The sequence below is a fragment of the Chamaea fasciata genome, unplaced genomic scaffold (genome assembly GCF_029207755.1).
Source record: "Chamaea fasciata isolate MVZ Bird 193981 ecotype frontalis unplaced genomic scaffold, bChaFas1.0.hap1 SCAF_2, whole genome shotgun sequence".
In the NCBI taxonomy this organism is placed as follows: Eukaryota; Metazoa; Chordata; class Aves; order Passeriformes; family Sylviidae; genus Chamaea; species Chamaea fasciata.
In genome coordinates, this window is record NW_027094087.1 from 108,798,950 (window position 1) to 108,823,506 (window position 24,557).

Sequence of the window (24,557 nt, forward strand, 5' to 3'; positions counted from 1 at the left end):
TAATTGATGGACTATTTGGTTTTGAAGGATTGTTTACAGATTATTTATCGTAGTCTCCGGTGTCCAATTCCAGTATTGAGAAGATGGACTGCAAATCCTTAATTATACTTGCGTGTCCTTTATGTATTAAGAACCCATAAAAAAAAACACATACACACTTCAGGCTTGTAATAGTTTGATGAAGATTTCTAAATTTTTCAAGCTGCCAGTCCATTTCAAAAGATAGATTACTTCTCTTAGGGTTTCATCTATCTAATTATTTCTGTCCTGATTACGTAACCACCCAATATTTTTCCTCCTGCTGCTGCCCCTGAGTAGCACCCAGAGTTCAAGGGAGATGGTGTTACTGCTTAGCACGTAGGTGACAGGCAGCAATGGCTGCGCTGTATCTGCAGGAATATGTCCTTAGGAAGGGATATGGTGCGCAAAGCCCAGGGACACCCTCACAGCCCCAGTGTTTGTGCGGGTGGCAGGCAGACGTGAGCACAGCAAAGGCGTGTGTCCAGTCAGGTGGGTTTCATACTAAGCTTTCTGCAACCCAAAGCTATCATGTAGCAGGAAGGACAAAACCATAATATGATAGTGGGTATCGCGGTTCATAGGATGTCTACTGCACCTAGTTGGAGAAAAGTCACCTACTTGATTACAGAATCATTTTGGTTGGAAAAGACCTTTCAGGTCATTGAATATAACAATTACCCTGCATTGTCAAGCCCACCCCTAAACCATGTCTCACATCTACATGTCTTTTAAATACCTCCAGGGATGGTGATGCAGCCACAACATGCTAAGGTCCTACTGCCCTCATTTTTCAGCTGGACTCTGCAGAAATCACAGGCAGCATTTCAAGTGAGACTTGGGAGCAGAAAGCTGTGAACTGGTTTCAAACCAGCCAAGGAAACTGTGGGAATGTTCAAGCAAGAGACCTGCTCCACAGCACAGCAGAGCTACAGTTCACACAAAGCAGCAGTGTGATCTGAGCAGGTCTTGCAGCTGGCAGCCTCTTGCTCAGTGCTTGAAGACACATGGATGTATGAATCTACAAGGAGGGTTTTGTCTGGACAGAGAGGAGAACAAGTGCTTTCTCCTCTGAATCATTGGAAATCTTCATGGCTAAGGGACAGGAATGACTGTCCCCAGGTTCCAGCTGCCAACAAGGCTCTCCTGACACAGAGTTTCACACCAACTCCAAAGTTCCCATGTTATAAAGTAGAATATGAGAACAAGAAAGCCTTTTTATTAGTACGACACTGCAGCTGAGATAAACTTCCACTGTTGATACACATGGGCAGGGTTCTTAGTAATTTTTGCAGGAAAAATTAGCCCGAACTGCCACACTTTTCATCCTGTAGCAAGCCATGGCATGGATTAAACGACACAGAAACACAGCGTTTTAAGATTCCCCTTTTTCCCCTTTCCCTCCCTGCCAGTGAGTGGCCTTTATCAGCATTACAGCTGTGTAATTCCTCTATTCCATCACAGTCCACACCTGACATTCATTTTCGGAGGAAGGAGGAGTTACAGCAGTTGAAGCCTCCTGGCTGGGGCTGTGCTGCTGCTGCTCTCCCTCCTTCTTGCACCTTTCATCAGGACCAGCACAAGCTTCCCACGGGTGGGAGGCCGAGGTGCCCACACTCAGGAGAAGGAAGGATGGCTGCTCCTGCTGGCCACTGTGGTGCAGAAAGCAAAGGGTGCAGCTCAGGGTGCACTGGTACACCCTGGTGTGGGCTTGATGTGTGGAGGTACAGCCAATCCCAACATCAGTCTAAGATCGTCTGGAGACCAGTTTGTTTTGCTGTTACTCAGAGAGGTACTGAAAGAACTTCCAATTTTTTTATTGCAAAAGTTAAAAAGTGAAGGTTAATCTTGAAAGGCTAGAACATGAGTTTTGAGGCTGGTAACTAGTGGCTGGACTGCATTCAATGGGCAAGGAGTGAGTTCAGATGGACACAGGTGCCCCACCCGGTGCGAGGGCAGCTTTTGGGACCTGGTATGTGGAGGTGTATGGCTCAACCCTACACCTGCCCTGTCTGGGCACAACCCTACACCTTCCCTGTCTGGGCACCCTGTGCAGCAGACATGCCACACTTTGGCTGATCCTGCAGCCTGGAGCAGAGCCAGAACTTCCTCCATGAGCCCTTGAAACCTCTGCCCTCCCAGCAGAAGCAGAGGCCTTAAAGCAGCCTGGGGCGGGGAATGGAGGGGAGAGCACAAGAGAGAGCAGCAGGAGTGGAGCAAGGAGAGAGCAGGAGGAGAAGAACACTCCTCACTGTCCAAGCCACAGGGTCCCCTCCTCCTCTTCCGGAAAGAAGCATTTGCTTCCAGTGGATGAATTGCAGCCCCTGCACCTGTGGTTATCAGCTTCAATGTATTTTAAATCTAACCTGCATCATCTATTTATACATCCAGCAGAGAAATACGTCTTTCTCCAGCCTCGGGGTGGGGGCAGCAGCCCAGGAGAGGGAAGCAGGGTTGGCTGGGGAAGCTTTACAGCCAGGCTGATGATCCAATTAAGTCAACAAAGCGCCCCAGTGATGTGATCTGAGGGTTCAGGGGCTGGGAGTAAAGAGGGAACTGTGGCAGAAGGCAAAGCCAAGCAAACATATGGAATAAGTTACGGGGGAGACGGTTGAGGCAAAGTGCAGAAATGAGTTCAAGAGATGCCTGGGTTTTTCTCAAGAGAAGGAAAAGGATTCGAGGGGGTCTGCTTGAAAAAGCAGGAAGGGGGGATTAAGATAAAGCCGAAAGATGGAAGCCTGCTGTGCTGACTGGCCTTTGCTTGTTCCCGGTGCGCATTTTTTGCCTTCTTTTTTTCTTTCCCTTTTCATTTGACTGTAGCAGGTATTAATGTAATTAAAAGATGCAGGAACTACTGGAGAGATGATCAGTAAGTTAAGGGCGCACAGAAGGGAGTAGGAGTGGGAGCTACCTAGCAACCGATGTACAGGAGCCAGTGAAATGCACAGATAGGCAACATCCAGGGGAAGGAAAACAAAGCCCAGGACCGTGAAAGACAAGCTCAGATATTGCATCCCCAAAGTCCTGTAGTGGTGTGAGCGGGAGGATTGATGGCCATGCAGTGAGCTGAAGGATGTCAAAGCAGCCCCAGGGTCCTGACGCAAATTCTAACCTGCCCTCCCCTCTCTGTTGCAGTGGCTTTGTGCCATGTCTGAGTTCTGGGCAGTGCTTCTGCACTGCCTGGGTGAGGTCTCAGCTCCCCTGGCTCACCTGGCTGGCATGGCAGCGGCAAGTGAAGGAGCTGAGAACACAGTGAGGTGGCTGACAGGGCAGCAGGAGTGAGACCTGGGAAACCCTGTCTATAAGTAGAAGGGCTGTTTTGGCCTCTGTGTAATCCTCAGGGTTTACACCACCAGGAGAAGCCTGTCTGGTGGCTCCAAAACCACACCTCAGTGGGGGTGAGCTGTGGAAGGAAAGGAAGCTGGTCTGCTAAGAGTGTCCCTGCTATGCTTTGACCTGCTTAAGAGCTTTTTATAAAACTTATTTACAGTTAAAGCCACGCGACCTTTTATTTCAGGCAAGACCTCATGCTTGATCCTGTAATTGTGGCAAGATTTGTATTTTTAAGAATGCAGTGTTACAGAAAATGACACTGCAGAAGTGCTCATTCTCTGTCTCACTGTGCTTTTGGGAAAGACAGGAGCCTTTCTCCAGCAAGCCAACCCACTGTTTCCTTTTTGAACCTTTAGTTCATATTTTTATTATTTGATGTAAAACTTGTTTGGCTTCAAAGCATGGTGAATTTTTCCAAAAGGTCAAGCGAAACTAGACAAGTTGTCGTTTAAGTCACCAAGCTTTAAAAAAATATCACTTACCCCACTTGGAAAATTTGCCCCGTGTATCCTTTCTTTGATGTGGCACTTTGTTTACTTGACTGTTGTTACTGTACTACAGAGTTTTTCACCCAGGTGAAAAGAATTGAGAAACTGTTTCTCAAAAAAAAAAAAAAAAGGCATAATTAAAGGGTTGAGGGGTAAAGAGTGAGAGGGAAATTTTAGCCCTCCTGAGACTGGTTGCTGCTGCTGTCTCTCCCAGTGTCTCCACATGTCACCTTGCCATGGGCTTTCTCCCAAGCCCTTGGCAGAAGCAGCTGTGGGACAGAAAATGAGGGCTACAGCTCCAATGGATGTTTCAGGGCTAAACCCTACCCTTATTTTTATTTATTTATGGTTATTTATATGTTTTTATTTCTATATCTTGCATGCTGCTCCATATTAACACCGGTAGCTTCTGCCATGACTCCCCCTTGGTACTCTTGCATCGTTAAAAATAAGTGCATTCATGCTTGTAGGATCAGGGACTTGTTTTGAAGTAATGGATTTGTTGCAGAATTATAGCTAACTAGCTGTGTCTTCTGCAAAAAAAATTAAAAAAAAAAAATTGGTTATGCTGGTTTTTGAGTTTCAGGCCATTAAAAATTACCCAGAATGTACAGTCACTCAGTAGCAGCTTCGTAGATAAGGATTTAATTATAAGCCCTGCACTCACTTATACTCTTTGAATACCAAATGCATTTTGTGATTGCTTTCAGAGCACACTATTTTTTTCCCCAGAAATTTGAAGGCAATTGAGCAATTTTACAGTCTGGAGTCCTGATTCAGCAGCCTTCCCTGTTCAGCAAAGAAATGATGTGCTTAATTCCAATGGGACTTGGGCATATGCTTAATTGGGACCAATGTTTAAGATCACATTAAAATTAATATCTTAATTTTTGTAGCATTTTTGTGCCCCTGTGTGGAGCACAATTTGGTTCCATGACAGAAACTTTTATACGAAGAGGGTTTTGTTAAATCTCCACTTGGTTGCAGATGTTCTTGCAGGTACTGCATAAAGCCCAGAAGGTTTAATGGAAACAGTAGTTGGTATGTAAAATACTTTGAATATGTCCTATGTATTACAGCTTATGTATGTATGTAAGGTGTTTGAATACCATGTATGTATTCAAAGGAGGAGGAAGAGAAAAGGAGACTTTGGAGATGCCCTTGGGGGGTTTAGCTGAGCAGTTCAGCATAAGGGTAGCTGAGAGCAGGCTCCTAGCTGGAAATTTTGCCTGACTGATGACAGCCTCCAGCTTCTCTCTGTTGTGGGGGTGTTTTTGTGTGTGTGTGTGTATATGTGTGTGTGTGTTTGGGGTTGCATTTGGGAAGGTTTATCTCCTTTTGTTTTTGCAGCACGCCTTGCTTTCTTTTGCCTTCCCTGTCTCACATCACAATTCTTGGAAAGTTAGCAGCCAGTGACTGTCTTGGAAACCCAGGTTCCAGTGCAAGCTCTGGTTAGCTAAAAGACTTGTGCTCAGTCTTTCTTTGTCCTAATCATTTGGCTACTGGCCAGGCAGGCCTGATATTATATCTTCCTCCAGATCTGGCTTTAAGCAGAATTTCCATCCTTTTCTCGGTGAAAGTTTATAGCAGCTGCTGTTCTTCTGGGGAACAAATCAGATCTGATGAGCTTGCACTGTCTCATGGAAAAGCCATTTTATTCAAAAATTTCTTAGCAAGCCAGAGTCAGCACACTGGGCTTTGTCCCAGTGCTCTGGATGATGCATGATCCGCAGGCACTGGGGACTGTGCTGGGCTGCCAACACCCTCTGACCTGGGGATGACTGGAGAGCAAAAGCCTTATCCCTGAGATCCGCCCTTTTTCCTGCTTTCTCATCCAGTGGGATCAGGAGAGGAAAGGGTGATGGTAAACAGTTCCTGGAGAATATGTGGGGAGCATCATGATCATTTAGCCAGGATGGGTTAAACAAACAGCTGTGTGCCAAGACCCCAGTGCTGCTGGTGCATGTTTGGGGAAACTAATAAAGATGTGTAGGGTATGCAGAGAATGCACATGGCAAATGGCTCCAGCAGTTTTGTCATGTTTCCATCAACTCCTCAGCTTCACTGGAGAAAGGGGTGACCAGCCAAGGGATGGACTGGTTACAGGTATGGTCAAGAGCGAGAGTGCATCAGGTAAGAGGACCTCCCATCCTCCTTTAGACTGGAGTTGTGATCTTGCACACCTGCACATTAAAGGGCAGATAAAATTCACCTGAATTTTCCCCAGCAGGATTTTTTTTTTTTAACCACTGTGAAAAATAACTCCCCCTAACTCTTGACTTCATTACAACAAAATGCTTATGGGCTGTTTCACATTGCAGAGTCCTTTGTGCCTCTGTTGTCTGTGACTTGCCACAGAGAAGGATGAGGAGGACAGGGCTCGGGAAGGGCCATATCTCTCTGATCCTGAAGTGCCCCAGCTGCACAGCTTCACTCCACGTGTGTTCATCCTCCCTCTTGCCTTGCTGTTGGGGCACCAGCAAACTGAACTGAAATCCTGTGAGACTTCCCAGGAGGGAACCACAGCTCTGAACCCACACATCACCCCAGAGCCACAACATCCTCATCCAGCAGCCTCTGTGCTGCAAGTGCCAATGCACAGCCTGGCATATCTCATGTGTAAGTTTGCTGTGAGCTGGGTCTTGGCCTCTTTCAGAGCACCCTGCTCACTGAAGACCATACCATTAGGCCCCTAAATCACAGAACATCTCCCTAGCAACTGCTCAGAGAGTGCACTGCTGCCCAGCTCATTTAATGCCCCTTGTTCTGGAGGACTTCAAGCTTTGAGGGGCTGGACCTGTGGCAATTCCCATGGAAGTACCCAAGGTAAACTCATCTCCATTCCATCCCCTTTGTGAAAGCACAGCTGGGGACAGCAATGGATCAAAGGGCCGCTTTTCTTTGGGGAAGTTATTGCCAGCACATCCTACTCTGCTGTACTGCAAGGTAGTACCTGGATATTAAATAAGGAGTGTGGAGGTTTCCTCACCATTACAATAGCACTGCAAACTGCTGTGTTATTTATTGTCACATCATTTTTTGCCAATGGCTTTAGCTCATCTATTGGTCATTAGAAGCAGAAGCATTTGCAAAACAGTCTAAAAGAAAAAAAAAAATCTTGCACTCTTATTCCTCGCTTCCATTTCCAAGCACTCTACCTCAGGACCACGGTGAGACTGCCTGCACACAAAACACTGCCAGATGTAGAAAGCAAACGAGCTGGGAAAACAAAATGCTTTTTATCATTTCTTTCAGCTAGAGTAATCGTACGTGTTACTCAGAACAATTGCAGGAATGAAATTTTCAGAGAGAAGGGTGATTTAGCTGAATTTCAAATTCCCTTTTTCTCCTTCAAATTCCTTTTTGCCTGGGCTGTTGTTTTGGTGGGGGTTTTTTTTCACACTAGCTGGAACTCGTGCCTATGGCTAGTCATCTGGAGGGTCTCTTGGGCTTTCCATGACATGAACAACCCCAAAACACCATCTCTGTCCGTCACCCACTTTTTTCTTTAGCAGCAGCCTGCGCCACAGCCGCTGAGAGCAAACAGCCACAGCGCGCCGGCGTTCGCGGCGTGTTTGCTTTTCTCCCTCCCCGCCAGCAATCGACGCGTAATTGCAGAATATTTGGAGGAAGGGCAGAAATGAGGGTCAGGACCCCGCAGCCCACGTCGGCCAGCTGGCCCTGCCGCTTTTACGTGACGTGAATCGGCAGCGAGCCCGGCCTCAGCCCGGCCGTGAGGCGCGTGGGATGGATGGATGGAAGGATGGAGGGATGGATGGATGGGGAGCGGGGAGCGATCTCCGCGGATGCTGTTCCCAGGGCAGCGGGATGGCTCTGCTGAGCGAGGCCGGCACAAGCCTGCCCGGCCCCCCTGTCTATCAACAACCACTGGCTACCGGCTTTTGTCATTCAGATGATGATGTCCCTGTGCCTGCACCGTTATTGGGCTCTTAATATTTAGCAGCCTGTCAGGCAGCTTTAATTAGTTTTTCTCCAGAGCGGTATGTGGGTCGGGGGCTGCTGCAAAAGGCATTTGCAGAGGTTCAAATGCAAGGCAGCTCAGGCTTAAATGCGCAGGATCGTGGGATTAAAAGCAGTGTTAAAAATGTGCCCTTTGTGATACGCCTTGCAGCTCCAGGGGCCGGCGTGCAGGGCGCTGATGAATGTACACAGCTGATCGAGGGAAGCAGCCTGCCAGCAGAGCCGCAGCAGCACACACAGCTGAGCAGGGGGTGCCCCTCAAACCCTGTGTCCCCATACTGGTGGGAGCCCCCAAGTTCACACACAGGCACCCCTCCCCATATCACAGTCTGGCCCCAGATGCAGATCAAACACCCAGCTCTGCTCCACAGAGAACACTCAGACCCCAGACCAGCACCCTGGCATTGCTCTGTCCCTTTTCTTTCTCCCCCCTGCCCACCCACCAGCTTCCCCAGCTCACTCCATGGCCCCTCCACTCCCCAGTCCCTCAGTCCAGTACCCCTTTCACTGGCCCCAGGAGCAGCCAGGATAACACCTTTGGACCCATTTGCCTTAATTTTGTCTGTTCCCAATCTACCATAACCTTTGCACAGCCCCAACCCCCACCCATGATATGTCCCATCTATTCCAGGCCAGTGACATTGGGAAGAGTGGCCATGTGCTTATGCACAACCCAGGAATAATCCTGCCACGACCCAGGGTGGAGCCGTGAGCCAGAAATAATAATTCCAAATATTTTAAACAGCCAGAGGAGACTGGCTGAGATAAAATGTCACGGGGAATTCCCTGCCAGCACAAACAATGTGAATTACAAAATCAGTAACACAAAGTATCATTAACTGTTCTGGCCCTGCAAAAATAGGCAGTCCGAAGGCAGCATAGGGAGGATTGAGAAGGGCAAGACTGGTGGCACAGGGGTAGGGCTGAAAAGAAGCCAATTAGTGGGTTTGTTCATGGCTTTTGTGGTGTTTTATGACCTCCCTGGTGGTGTATATTCTTCAGGGGTCGGGCTGACCTGGATGGTTGGGATTCAGATGTTAATTTTACTTTTGGATAGAGGAGGAAGTGGCCAGCCTGGCATTTGGGACATATGCATTGCTTCTCAGCAGGTCAGAAAGGCAGCTTGGCACTCAAGGAAGACACTCAGGCTAGGGCCTGGCTGTTTCTAAACTTAAAGCAAGCTTACAGTGGTGAGGGTAGCCAGTTACATCAGATTTTGAATATTTAATGAAAAAAAATTCCTGGTGTGGAGCAGCTCTGGCTTTCCTCATGTTTCTCAGTCCATGTTCACTCCTGTACCATGAGAATCCTACTCTGCCAGACAGAGAATCGTTTGTAAGGGCTGGCTTCTCAGTGCAGCAGAGGTGAAAGCTGCACAGATATTTAACAGTAATCACTCTCACATTCGAGCACTTTGCAGGTGTTTACTGCAGGCAGCAATATCTCAGTTCTACAGATAGAGAGTTTAACAGAGACAAGAATAACCTGAATTGCCCAAGGTCCCAGAGGAGAAGCGTGGTGTGATGTCAGAGCTGCAGGTCCAGTATCCTTCACCTTACAGACACATGCAAATCCTGTTAGACAAAACCTTTCTATATTGAAAGAAATCTCTCTTGGGGGGTAACCAGTGATCCAACTCCTGTCCTGTGTCCATTTGGCACATTGCTCCTCACACCCTACAAACTCCTTTTGAAATCTCCCCTGAACCCCCATGGTTCTAAATGTTTATCAGTTCCAGGTGACCACCAGTCAGAAGTATTTTTAAAACTCACCAGGAATTAATAGTTTATGTTTAAAATGCTGGAATATTAACAAGATAAAACCCACTTGCTTAGAGACTTCTTGTGCAGCTAATCAGCTCAGTAGTGCATCGTTTTGATAGAAAGCTCTCCCCTCTTTCCTTGGTAAACATGGCATACATTATTCCTTTCTGCATGACGATGTTACATAAGGGAAACATGCTGCAGACAGGGTGGTTTCCTGTGCTGCTGATTTGGTCCAGGCAGTTTTCAGATGACAAGGCCTCAGATCCAGGAGGGATATGGTGACTGCCCATGGGGGTTACAAGCAGTCCTGCCACTGCCTGCCTTGATGTCCTTGGTCTCACCACTTGGCCCAAAGTTCATTAATTTTAGGCTTCAGGAAGGGCTGTGGGTTTTACAGATTAGGCTTTCTATGTGACTCCCATTCTGTGGGAAATGGTCAACAGCAGCAAAATCTTGCGTGGACACACCAAGCTTCTGGACACCTATCACAGAGACAAACAGGGGATCCAGGCAGGCAGGATTAGCTGGCAAACACTCCCAGTTGTGATGCAGGAAGAGCCAGAGGACGGGAGATTGTGGGGGAACATGCTGGCACAGCTTAATCGGATGTTCATTCCAAGGAGGGAAGGAGCTGGCTGCAGTCTGCAAAGGATGCTGGCAGCAAGGAAAGGCAGGGATCCACTCCCCAATCTGCTCTGCAGAGAGCCAGGATGTGATTTGGGGTGTAAAGCTGTATTAGTGTCCAAAGTGCTGCTTGGCTCACACAGGAATCCTTTGTGTCCTTAATGAAGGGAAAAAGCAGGGCTTTATTCCGAAGCTTTGTGTATAATCAGATGCCATGTTGTAAGGCTCTGGAAAACACACCCGAAGTAATAATTGGAAGGAAATAAAAGGTTTAGTTCAAAACAGTGTGTGATTTAAATAAGAAGTGAAAAAGAAAGTGCGCAGGATTTGAGCATCGGAAGAATGAACTTTTAATTCATTTGCACTGAGATTACAGGGGGAGGGGCAGCATTTAAACTGGTATAAAAAACTAGTTTAGATGCAAATGAGAGATAATGGTCTTTAGTAAGGAAATAAGCAAGGGGATGAACTTTGGCCGTCAGGAGCCCAAAGAAAGTCCTGGCATTGTCGCTGGAGCTGGAAGCCCCAGATGCAGTAATTAGCAATGAGTTTGCAGATCTCAGCACCGGTGGAACAAAAGGGCATCGCTGTGGACCTGGGCTGCCAGCTGGGAGAAGGGGAGGTGAGCTGGCATGCCACAAGGGTTCATTACCCAGCAGTTTGCAGAGGGGAAAAGAAAAGATCCAAGGCTGCAGCCTGGGGCAGGCATAAAAGCAATCTAGGGTTTGTGGGGTTTAACAGTTCCCAGAGCCCTGGCATTTTCAGCTGAAAAATTCCCTCAGCAACTGAGCCAAAGGGGTGGGGATTTTTCAATAGGTCTTGCGATGCCCATGGAGACAAGTGCTGCTATTCTTTAACCCTTAAAGGTTCAGTTGATTAGTTTGGAGCGGGGAGGCACACTGCTGGAGAGATGTGATTTGGTTTGTAATCATCCCATGTGCCTGTGCTCACCTACTCAAGAAGAAAAGAGGAGTAGGAAACAGATCACAAGTTCTGCCTGCTGCAGCCATGCTGCTTCTTTCTCCCCTCAGCCCAGGACAGTGTTTGCTGCACAGGCAAAGTTAAAGCCGTGTCCATCTATCCCACATGCATCCCACATCCTGCACGAGTGTCATTAGCCAAAGTTTGGCCCGAGATCTGAGGTTTGTTACTGGTATTTTTTTTATTTTTATGTGTGTTTATTGGAGAAGAGTTCATCCTAGTTTGCTCTGGGAAAAGCCCAGTCCTCCCCCCAGGGTTCCTCAGCTCATGGAGAGATTGATTGATCTGCTTATTACTATCATGTTATTATTATTTAATGCTCTCAAGGATTGGCCTCCCTGGAATGCAGCATTTGTTTCTGCTGAGGCCATCATGGCCCAAATCCTCCCACCCAGGACAGCAGCTCCTGGCGTAGCAACCCCCCTGCTCGAGAAAGAATGTGCCTCTGTTCCCTTCCCTGTGAGTGGTGCAGAGCCTTCACTACAGGCACATCTGATGAATGCTGCTTGTTGCCACCTCTCCACAGCCAGCCTAATCCCAGCCAGATTTGTTATAGATTTACATGCAGAGTGACCTGGTTTCTGGGTCTTGTCAGGGAAAAAATAACTCTGTTGTCATCTGAGTGATGCATGAGGCAGGCAGCCCCCAGGTCAGGCCCAGGCTCCATGTTCCCAGGACTGGTGGAAGAATGCGAATTAGCCTCCTGCTCCTGTGCCATTGCACTTAACACCCCACATGGCACCTAAATACTGCTGGGGGTTCTGCCAGCCAAAGGCTCTGAACCCTTCCACCATCACTGAGCAAGTCCTCATCCCTCGTGCCGGGCTTGCACTCACATTTTGCAGGTGCCGTTCATTTTTTTTAGTTTCTTACCAAGGTGTGTCAAGCAAAGTCCTGAAGGCCACCACAAGAATCACTTCTCTCTCTTCCTCCCTTCCTTCTCCATGCTAACCCTATTTCTCCACAGCACTGCCTCGCAGCTCCTCTGCCCATGCACTGCCTGCTGCACCCTCACCCGCTGCCACACTACTCTGAGGTCATTGTTCCTGCCCCGGAGCATCCATAAGTGCATGTGTAAGCAGGAGAGAAGGGAAATAGGCTTGCTGCAGTCTTCTGCAGCTGCTCAGATTTCCACGCAGCTCTGGCTTTGCAACATGGGTGTCAGGGTCCCATCTCTTGCTGATGGACCCTAGGAAGCATTTCAGTGTCACTGCAAGAGGCATGGAGTGCCTTGGCAGGGGTGTCCCTTGGGGGAGGAGGAGCAAAGGCAGAATCTCTCCTTCCTCCTGTACACCTTCCCAAGCCTGGACTGGGGAACAGTTCATTTCAAACCTGAGGCTGGAGCCTGAGCCCCAGAACGGGCCAGGTCAATCCCAGAAGAGGAGAGTTCCATGCCCATGGCTTCAGGAGAGTCCAATCTAGGGAGTCTTCTGGGGAGCCACAGGCTGCATCACTGTGTTTTCAGTGGAGTGGGAGAAGGAGGCATAAGGCCATAAACCTCTGACAGCAGAGCTGGGGAGGGTTCTTCAGATATCCAGTCCCTTCCCTGACACCCATGCCCCAGCATGTGCCTGAGCAAGCTGTTTGGTCTCCGAGGCTGGAAGTGTGCCATATGGTACCCCTGGCCTTGGGGAGAGAGAGATGTCTCTGGTTCAGCCCAAGGTTTGTGAGCAAGCTGCTAGCTGAAAACACAGGAGTGGATGGAGAGTTGATATTTGAAATGCAGAGGTGAATGGAGGAAAAGCAGGAGTCCCTCCTCGAAAGAGCAACATGCTAACATGGGCAGCAACCATCTGTCCGCCGTGCTGGCTGGCCCGCTGCAGGCAGCGTGCAGCTGGCACTGCCAGGGGGTATGGCTCCACTGGGCCGTGTCAGGCTGGGATTTTTTTAACTTCCCTTTTATTGAAGAAACTGCAGACATTCCCAGCCAGATTCACTGCTAGCATCGCCCTCAACCACACGGCTAGAGCAATGCCAGGAGCAGATTCAGCTCCAGGATTTGACACTCTTCCAAAATGTGGATCGGCACTGGGGAAAGCCGCTAAGGTAGGATCCTCTTGTGTGGAGCAGTGCGAGCTGCTGCACCAGAGCTGCCCACAGCTGGAGGAAGGGAAAGGCCATGGATGAGAGCAGAGGGGAGTGTAGGGGAGAGCTGTGCATCCTGCAGAGCTGTTTGTAATAACCACTCTTAAAATGCTGCCCTGTATGGATTGGGATTGCAGGTGTTTCCCATACCTGTCATGTACAGCTCTGCTAATTTGGCAGCATTATAATCGGCTTTTTCTCCCTCGCTCTGCTTTTCCCAGCAAGAGAATTCTGGATCAGCAGATCCAGTTTACATGACACTTCACACCCCTGCCTGTGTGCATTTGGGAAGAGCAGGCAATCTTCAGTCTGGGAGATAGAGCTTGTTTGGAACCTGCATCTAATTCCCAGAAACCCAGAGCTGAGAACCCACCACCCAAGCTCAGTGGAAACTTGCACCAAGACAGGATATGCTGTATTTGTTGACCTCTGTCCCCCTCCTAGTCCTCTCTCTCATTGTCCAGGGTTTTTTAGGCAATTGAGAAGTGCTTTGTCATCCAGCAGGTCAGAGGAGACCAGTCCTTTGTAGCTGATAAATCTCAGAGCCATTGGAACTCCCAGCCAAGTTTCCCCCTTCTCTCCAGCATACATCCTGTCCCTCACTGCTAAGAAGACAGTGGCTCACACAGATTTGTCCAGTTCTGGGGCAGGGGCAGCCCCTTGCCTCCCCCTGGCCTCTTTGCCCATCACTGATTTTCATTTCCAAGCTGTCTCTTGATTTCTAGTTTAAAAATTCCGCACAGCCATTTCTAATGCGTCTCAGGTATAATCTCTCCGGGGAGGCTGCGCCCCCTCACCACACGCTCCCTGTGCTCCTGGAAAGGCCAGGCTGATTGCATTCATGCATCACTGTGCAAACCTACGTACTGCCACTTCCCTCCTGGGAGGATTTCTCTGTCTGCAGGAGGATCCCTGAGGAGAGGAGGGCAGGGGAGGGATGAACAGGGCAACGGCGGTGTCACCTCTGGCTGCTGGGGGCATGTGCAGGGCTGCTGGAGCAGGAGCAAAGGATTCACTGAGGAAGGAGGAGAATAAAAAGGTGAAAAGGAAACAGCTCAGGTGCTTTCTTCATGTCCCAAGTGGACTTCATCACCTATCCACACCCCAGGTGAGTGCATACCTGGCCACACTTTGCTCATATATATGTGTGTATATACACATATATGTAAAAAATAGACAAATCTCTTGCATGTCTCTACCCTGCCTGGGGGTGAGAGCACATCTGCCTACACACAGTTTCCATAGAGGTTGGAGCAGAAAGGGAGCCTGTGACCATCCTCTGTTGCGGGCACAGCAGGGCTGTGGAGCTCTACATAACCTCCTGAACTCGGGGCCTCACAGCAAACTCCCCTCCTGCCCCAAAGGCAGCACGGGCACCATTTGGAAGCTCTGCAGCCACACCCAAAATAACTCCAAGGCATCCCTCCCACCACAGCTGCAGGTCCATCCCCACTACCAGCACAGGCACACTTCCCGGCTGCTCCCATCCCGCTTCTCAATTTTTATCCAATGCCAACAGCTGCTCTGCCACGCAGGAGTGAGCTGGAGGAACTACTGGCTTTAAACTGGCACCTGGAGAGACCTCCCAGCTTGTAAATTTTCCAGTTAATCGTGTCCCAGAAGAGAGGACACTCAAAATCAGCAGTGCCCGGCACCCTGGAGGAGCACAACCTCCTGTGGGTACAAGTAATCCTTCAGAAGAGCATCCAGGGGAGAGGGGGCTGCTTTTCCCTGTGTTCTCCGTTTACAAACTGCCAGTCTGTGGTGCCTCTTCCAGCGTCACTGTTATCACCATTCCTTTTCCAGAGGCAATTAGCCTGCTTCCCCTGCTGTTTGCACAGGCCTCACAGACAGCAACAGGGAGACAGAAAGATGGGAAGTTAAACATGATTTCGGAGCCACAAAATCAACAGGAGGACAGCAGGGGCTGGGTGTTGCCTGAAAAGGGATGTAAAGCCCGTTTTCTTTCTATCAGTGACAGACTGATTCCTAGCCCGGGAAGTGCTGCTGGCTCTCCCTTTGTAGGCCATTTGTAGGTCAAATGGAACACCGTCTTCCCACCATTGGGCTTTTCCTCCACCAAAACCAGCTTTTATCAAGAGTGATAACAGATCTCCTAGCTCTGGAAAGCAGCAGTCCTGCAACACTGTTCCCCTCCAGGATGCAGGTGATGGTACCCCACACACTTGAGGAACATGAGGCAGTAGTGGCTGTTCCCTGCCCAGGGACCATTGGGTTCCGTGGCATGGGGCAGTGCTGTCAGAGTTCAGCACAGGCTGCCCTTAGGCAGCCTGCACCTCCTTGGTCAAAATGTCCCTCTAGTCCCTCTGTCTTCCTTCTAGGGTGTGAGTGGATTTGGGCCATGCAGTGCTAGACCAGTGGGAGAAGGCCAGCACAGTGCTGAGGTGATTCTTAGCATTTTTGTTTTCCGTTTTGTTACATTTTTTTTTCCCACTGTCATCCTGCATTGTCAGACCCGTAAAATGTACTGAATGACCTGGATCCATGCTGACTCCATCCCAGCCCCACTCCCACTGTAAGCAGCAGCAGGATGTAAATGCTGAGTTTTTCCTGAACGTTAACATTATTCCTTGGTTTTGTTAGGCTTCTCCAGCAAAGCCAGGGGAAGATTCTCACTTCTTCCAGCACCCAAGGGCCACCTGAGAGCCAGGCTGGGACAGTTCTTCCACTTGTTCCACCTTAAGCCCTCAGCAGCCCAACTCCTCTAAGGAGCCCAGAGATGCCCACTGCCTCATGAGGAGCCCTTGTACTGGGCTGGAGGGGAGGACAGCCCCCTGTCCTTGCTGCCTCAAGACCAAAAGGAAGGTACCTGGCAGCCTTGGCATTAACCCTGTGCGTCCACCATGGCTGGCTGGGAAAGTCCAGCCTGACATCCACTTCCCATCATCCATCACCTATCTGACTTCATGTGCTGGGCTGGGCTGGGCTGGGCTGGGCACAACCCTCAGCACCTCCTCTGGATGCAAAGACTTGCAGAATGCACCTGCAGGCAAATCGAGGGCCTCACGCTCAGTCCTTGTTGTATTCCAAGCTTGGGTCCCTATGCCATTCCCCACTGAGACCTCGGGCATGGCTTGTCCTTGCTTGAACCCCTTTAGGGATCAAGGCCTTATGCCAGGATGCTGCTGTCTCCTCCCCCTGTAAAAGGACTTTGTCATTTCTTTCAGTGCAAAGGCTGAGGAGCATCTAATCCCAGACAGGCAGCAGGCCATCATGGAGGGGATATTTCTTTTCCACTGCCCTCTTATTCCCTTGGTCCAGGCAGGCAGAGGAAGATGTGAATGTGTTCATGCCTGAGCCCACGCTTGCCTGCTCTCTGTGGGGATTGTCCCTCGGCAAGGGGAGGCAAGTCTCCTCCCGTTCTGCAAGGTTAGAGCTGCTGGGACATTCCAATCTCCTCCTGCCAAAAGCATTGCTGCTGAAATCGCACTGCTGCAAATAAAACCATCTCCTGGCTAATTACTGGGGAACAGTTCGCCTTCTATTTTTAGACCAGTTTGCAAGCTTGCATTGAAGATTACCCTGCTCCTGTTTTTCTCTCCCTGACTCTTTGCTGTACGTGTTTCTCTTCCTTTCTCTCCCCTGCTGCAAATCATGCTGAACCAAGCTTGGCTTCCCGTGTGGAGGGGGAGCAGGGGGCAGCCTCCTGCCTGCACGCCAAGAACAGTCATTCAAAAGCCATCCACACCAATTGCTTTAGCATTAGGTGGAGAGGAAGCAGCGTTTCGCGGAGCCAGGAGCCTCTTCTCAGCTTGCCATGCCCAGCCTCTGCCTGCTGAGTGCTCCCTCCACCTGGCCACAGCCAGGGACCTGCTTCCATCTGCTCCACACGCTGTTCAAATCTCCCTGTCCAAGCTCTACACTCTTGCAAGACAAGGGGGACTGATAAAGAAAGGAAAAGACGAATCCCCGTCAGAACCCTGGAGTGAGGAGCAATCAGTGAGTAACATGGAAGCAGGGGGCTGCAGAGGGGTGTGAAGAGACGTCCACACAGGCTGTAAATCCTGCACAGAGCTGTATGGCAGCCGCGGGAAGGCACGGCCGCGGCACCTCTGCTTGGCACAGAGACGCTCACCCCGCCGTGCAAAGAGTCGAGGCCGCTCCATCTGCCTGAGAGCGGGACCGGCTGGCCTCACAGCGGCGCCGGAGCTGCCTGGGGATGACAGTCCCCCCTGCCAGGAGACCTGAGCTCACACGGCCTCAGAAGAGCAGAGGTGACACGTTCAAAGCCGCTCCGGAGCCCAGGGGCTGCGGGAGGCAGAGCCCCAGCCGGAGGCAGCGCGTCCGAGCCCGCCCGGCGGGGTTAACCTCCGTCCCCAAAGCCAGTTAGGCAAATTAGCACGGCGTTTTCCCCGAGCTAATTAACTTCCCTCACAGCAGGGCTAATGAGCTCCAGCTCAGCGCTTGGCTGTGGCAGCCCAGGAGAGGGGATGGCCTCCGGGGCTCGCTACAGCCTGCGGCATCGGCTGGAATCGGCTCCCTCGGGAATCTCCTGCTCCCCAGCACAGCCCTGCTGGCACAGAGCGGGTTCCTCAGTCCTCTCCACTGGCCCTGGAAGCCACTGCAGTGTGGGGAGTGTGTGGGGATTTCCCTCTTGCCCCAGGCAGGTCTGTGATTCTCCAAAGAGAGAGGAAGTACCAAGCACAAGCCTTGGCACCTCTGGGCAGCTCCAGAGGGACACGGGTGGGATTCCCTCTCGTCTGGGATGGCTGTTAGGGAGTTGCCTTTCAGCATGTCTCTTGACTTCTGGTGAACATGGGCACAGTCTAGCCCTACATCCACTGCAGACAGTGGCCAGTGAAGTAAAATGTTTTCAGTATTTTCCTCCTTTCTTCCTGTCCCAGCAAACCACATTTATTTTACCCTCCACTCGACTCTTCCAGGGATCGATGGGTCATCAAAATGATGAGTTAGTGCCTGTAGTGACAGTGGCACTTTCCATTACTGCTGATATACCTGGGGGACACATGTCTCCCAAAGACTCATCAAGGCTGGGAAATTCAACACAGAGGCTAAAACTGTCATTTGCAATGAAGCCACCCCAAAGCACGAGACCTGCAGTGCAGGCAGGACCTTCCCAGACCTGCAAAGACCCCACTGAACTCCTGGAGAGCTCCAGGGACACCAGCACGGGCAACGTGAACATGGAGCAGAGCATAGACTTGCATCTAGGCTACTGCTGCTTTTGGGGGTATTCCCAGTCCCTTTTCACCCACAGATTTTCTCACGGAGAGCTGTTTAGATAAACACTTCTAGCTGGGCAATGATTCCTTTTCTTGTGTATGTCTCGTAACTAGCAGACACCGTGTCTTTTTTTTTTTTTTTTTTTTTTTTTTTTTTTTTTTGAGATTGCATTATTATGACATTTTAATTGGCTCAGGACGATGCAAGTCTCAAAGCCAATTTGGCCCCAAGGTTTCCAGGCAGAACTGTTTTCTGTCTCCATTTTGATAGATATATTTTACATCGGCCAAAATGGCCTCGCATTAAATGAAACAAAACCTCCTTTTATTTTAGAGCTCATGGGTCATCCATTCCCTTCCCCTCCTGCTGTAATTTCGGCCTGAAACCTGAAGCCTACCTGGGGTGACAGGTAATCCCCCCCATCTCCGATCTGCCCTCCCGGGGGTGGCTGCGGGGCCGGCGGCAGCTGGGCTGCCTGTTCCCACTCGCCTTTGTCTCGCTGCCGTGCGGGAGCCAGATCTGAGCCAGCGCACCGAGTAATTACAGGATTCCAGGCAAAGACGAGGCTGCAAGTCGTGAACTGCTAATGAGTGGGTGTAGCTGCAAGGGGGCTGGCGAGGGGACACTTGGGGACGGCGGGGCGACAGCCGGCCGCGTGTCGTGGCAAGGGCAGCGGCTCCAGCGAAGCTGGAGGACGTGTCAGAAATGTGCCGCACGTCGTGCCGGCAGCGGCAGCCGGCGGTGAGACAAACGCCCGGCGGCAGCACAGCCCGAGCGGAGCATCCCCGTACGCGGCAGTGCTAATCTTTAATTTGTCACACCTGCACGGCTCCCCCTGCCTCCTGCCGCCCTGCCACTTTTTTTTTTCTTTTTTTTTCTTTTTTTTTTTTTCTTTTTTTTTTTTTTCTTTTTTTTTTTTTTTTTTTTTTTTCTTCCGAGGCACTGGCTTTGATGACGCCTGGCAATCCAATGGTCCCGCTGCCACTCCAGCCCCCTCCTGCTCCCGCCGGGCTGCCCTTCCTTGCCCCATTCCCCGGCCAAGGGGCTGCCAGTCGCAGACCCCGCTGGCCCCAGGGACCGCTCTGCTGCCCTGTGCCTCACACACACACACACAAATCCTTTGGTCTCCAGCAAAGCCGGAGCAGACGGTCTGGATGCAGCGCATAGTGCTCGCCCGCCCCCACCGTCCTGCCCTCTGCAGCGACAGTGACAAGTGCCCGCAGCCACCAGCGCGCTGCCCGGCTCGTTAAGGTCACCGCCGGAGGGCTCTTAATCAGCGACGGCCAAAACCCACGGCTCGGAACGGCACAATGGCCCGTGCACGGCTCTAAATCCAGTGACACAGCACACGCAGGCACCAGCCCAGGGCCACAGCACACGTCGTTTATCTGCTGCCCTGCTCGGCACCTCGCTCACCTCGCCACAGCAGAGCTGCGGAGACCCGCCAAGCACCAGAGGCAGAGCGGGGAGAGTTGCCGACTAATACCAATACAATACTAATATCGGCTGCTGCCGGTACGGAGCCCGTCTGCCACAGCCTTCCTTGGACTGGAAATATTTTGGTGGATAAAAACCCCTCCAGTTTGTGGCGTGTCTCAAAATCTCTTGGGTTTTGGTACGTTCTGAGAGGTTCCCGGAAAGGTGCAGGACGCTGTGGTGTCAGGCAGCTGCGATGGGTGTCAGCCCTGCAGCTGGAGGGATGGGTAAGCCCTGCCCTGGGCTTGGGTGTGACATACATGCTGTTGTCTGCTAAGTATCATCCCAGGATCTTGTGTCAACAATTTTCCTAGCTTTTCTCGCCTTTTTTTTTTTTTTCACCAACCTGCCAGGTGTTGCTGCAGTTCGTGACCCAAGATCCATTTTTTTTCTTCGTTCTGACTTTACGCTTTCAATATGATTTACAAAAATTGCTCATAATAAGGCTCATTCAGCAGCTGGATAATGGTTGTCAGGAGTTAAGAGACACTGTGGCATGTTTAGCACGGAAGAATATTGAGTATCTAGGTCCCAAAGCTCTGTGGTTTTTAGGTAATTTCTATTAAGGGTAGGATGTACAAAGGTACCTATGGGGTACCAAAAGAGCATTCTTGTAAAGGATATGAGGGTTGCAAGACAGAGGAGGGACAGTAAATGGCCTCAGCAGTGAATTCACAACTGTAAATCCTGATTAAAAGAGTTTGAGGTCTGGGAAAGGCTGTGTTAATCCTTTCCTAACCTTGGCCCTAAAAACTTGAACGACCGGCTCTTTTCCCTGCCACATCCGCTTCGGGCAGCTGTGACCTGCCTGCGCGACACTGAGCAGCGCCAGGGAGGGATAGTGACAAAGCAGCTCCTCCATCCATTGGAAACGTCTTTGGTGTTGCCTTCACACCCAGAGCGTGGGAGCACGGTGCCTGCAAAGCCACCCCGAGGGTGAGGGGCTCCTTCTGAGCAGGAGGGAAGGTCGATACTTGGCAGTGGGGCTCCTTCCTCACCAACAGCCTGTTCCCCAGCAGGACCTGCCCTCTTCTCCCCTTTTCTTCCTGGCATCACCTCCACCAACCCTGCTCATTTTGATTTTTTTTTTTTAGTGGGTTTTTTAGAGTAGGAAGAAGAGATGATTTTGTGGCTAACGGGTTTTGGGTTTGCCCTTCTTCCTACCAGGCTGGCTCCATATAAACCAGGGCAAAGTCAGTGGGCTAATTGACTTTATTTATTGCCTCTTTCAAGTCTTTAAATCACGCGGGGGTTATTCGCTGTTGCTGCTGCTGCTTTGCTGATTTGTTTGGGGCAGGGACTTTGTTTTTCTTTTTGCCTTCCTCTCAAGGGCCTCTGTAATTCTCACCTCAGGCACCAATTACGGCTCAGCAGTGCTTTTGGGCACCGTCCGAGTTTGGGAATTGCACAGCCTTGGGAAGGGGGAGGCGGGGCAGGAGGCAGCCTCTGCAGGAGGTGATGCTGTGGTGCGGGGAGGGGGCCGGAGGCACCGCAGGGATGAGCTCTGGGGTTTCATAACCGGAGCTGTTGGGAGGTTTGCTCTCGTAAAGGTCTCCCCGCTGAAGCTGAGCTGCATAAACTGCTGGATAATCTGTGTTAGAGGCTTTTCTTCCCCGGCAGGGGAGCTGCTGGATGCCAGCCACATGAGTGTTTCACACTTGCAAACCTCTACTTTGCTTCCCAAATTCAGCTGCTCTGAATTCTGCCAATTTTGCAAACAAGAAATTAGTGAGGGTTTTTTGCATTGTTTATTACTAGCAACATCCTCTTGGGGTTTTGGGGCTTTTTTAATTGCCAAAAAGTGCAAAAATGTTTTATTTCTCTTGAAACAAGCAAAAAACCACGCTTTAAAAATTATTATTTGTTTGTTTTGGTGGGGTTTTCTCCTTGTTTTCCTCGAAGTGGGGGATTTCCATTGCAGCTGTGTCCTGAGCTATTTTCCTTTCCAGAGGGGAGAGGCTGGATGGAGTTACCTTCCCAGAAAGTTGTCTGAGGTTCAAGGCACCCAGCTCAGTTACATTACCGCAGAAATATCACTGGAGACCTTCTCAAAGCATCACTTGGCAGAAAGGAAAGCACTCACATCAGCTGTTTTCCCTTTCATCTTCCACTGCGGCGTCTCTTCAGAAAATCAGGGTAATTAACACAGCTCTGTCTTGTCCTGCCTAACGCTTTGCACAGTGCTCAGAGCCTTCTTCCTGATTCCTGGTTAGCGTAGAAGGAGGGGAAAGAAGGCAGAAAGGATGACCAAATGCAGAGTTTGCTGTGCAAATGGCCTGAAATTGTATCTGGGCTCCCCACCACAACCCCACAGAGGGGCACAGCCTGGCCGTAGGGATGCTTGGGACCCATCTGCTTTGGAAGTCAAGTCCTTGGACTCAAGGGATGGGATTAAGAAGTCAGACAGGCTGTTGTCCACCGGGTAAGATTAGTCCCTGCTAAAGCGTTTCCTAATCCTGGGCGCAATTGAGATAATCTAAGCACAGATTAACCAGGTCCTACTGGAGTTAAGCTCCCTGCTTCCCGTTTATTTTTGGCAGGAAGAGACTGCTACTGCTCGGGTGCCTCACCAGACCTTTGCACACCAGCACCACTCAGGAGAATGGGACACAGGAACTCAGTGTAGCAGATTTGCCTTGAGACAGAGACCCCCAAATCCTACAGTTCTAACACAAGCTTTGTGATATGGGGTGGCATTTTGTTCCTCAGGCCCCATGCCTCAGATTTCTCTGATTGCATAATACACTATCTTTTCACTTCCAGAAAAAAAAAACACCCCAAAAAAACCCCCAAAGAAAATACACTGCCACCACCATAAAAAAATGTTGGCCTTTAAAATGCAAGGAAAATAATGTCAATGTAAAACTGTCTTCAAGAAAACCCTTCCCTAGGGTTTTTCTGTGGGGCAAACCAGTGACTAGATCAGGAACTGCCTCCATCAGGCTTCCATTCAGCTTTTTTCCTGAAAAGCTACAGGTTTGGGGAGAAAACAATACTTCATGAGTCTCCTTTTCATTTTCTCAGCTGATGGCTTTGTGGGGCTGGGGCTGGACACAGGAGCTGCAGGACATTCTGTTTTCAGGATCTCCCTGCAGCAGCATCTGGATTTCTCTTGGAGACACTATCAGCAAAGGCCCATTGGGTTTTTAAAGCTTTGAGAATGTTCCTATCATTCTTAGATATTACAAAAAAATGGTTTTTCAAAATAAAATACACTCTTTGCCAACATTTCTCAGTTTGCCGAAGAGAAGAGAAGAGAAGAGAAGAGAAGAGAAGAGAAGAGAAGAGAAGAGAAGAGAAGAGAAGAGAAGAGAAGAGAAGAGAAGAGAAGAGAAGAGAAGAGAAGTTTCAACTGGTATTCCTAGACCCTTATAGTCTCTCTCTCTTTTTTCTTTTTTTTTTTTTTTTAAGATGAAACATCTAATTTTCAGTGTCTCGAACATTTCTGGATCATGTTAAGATAGCAAGAACACCGTAGCAATGACTCACATTACTGCATTTCAATACATCCAATGCAGGATGCTTTGCATTTTGGCCAAACTGTAACTTTCTCATAGGCACACGTGTGTCTGTGTCTCTGCACAGAAATCAAACACTGTGAGAAAATGTTGGGTGTGGGATTCTCTTGGAGGTGGCAGCTCCAGTGTTCTGTTCCAGGGGACATAGGGAGCTGCTGGCACCCGCAGTGGGGGTGGGCACTGGATGCCTGGAGCACTGCTTGGATGTATCATCTCTGAGGGGAGATCCTCTGGGGGATGTGGAGCAACATAAACCACTCTTTGGAGGAGGTGTCTGCCTGGGGAGGCCAGTGGCAGGCAAGAGTGGGCACTGACCACCCCCAGAGGGGTATCCATGCACCTCACATCTAACCTGACAAGACCCTCATCCTCCTCCCTGCCTTCTTGCTGCTAGCAGCCTCTCAGGCTTGTTTTATAGCTTCTATCTTAATTTCTCCTGGCAGCATGCTGGCTGAGTGAGTGGGCACCTCACTGAGCCGTGTCACCACGCTGCATCCCAGAAACTTCTGCATAGGTTTCAAAAACAGGGACAGGTTAAAGTGATTGATTTACTTTTCCCTACAAAGGCCACCACACCTCTAGACTGCAAGATGATTGATCAACTGACCTTTATTCCCACTTACTGCCCTTCCCAGAAATGTGTTGTATCCGTGTGCTGCAGACACCTCTGACAGGATCAAAGAGCTGCATGACACAGGCAGCTCAGATGCTGCACACCTCAGAATTTGCAGTGCTTGTAGGCAGCTCCCTGGAGCAAAGGGCTGGGACCAGGCACACGCTGTCACCACAGTCCCCTGCAGCCGTGGCAGCAACCCGTGTGCCAGCCGCCCTCCTCAGCCTCCCGAACACGGAGCTGCCACTCCCACAGCAGCTGCAGGCAGCCGCCAGGATTGCTGTTGTCCCAGCCATCCTGCTTTCCTTTAGGTGCACGCTTCCCTTCTCCAGTGTCTGGTGGGATGAAGCAGAGGGCATCCAATCCTGGAGAAAAAAATAAAACGAGTTTCCCAGGCAGCGGCGCCTTTCCGCCCTTGGGGAGCGCAGCGCCGTAGAGCGTGCTTATTAAGCAGACAGTCCTGAAGGAC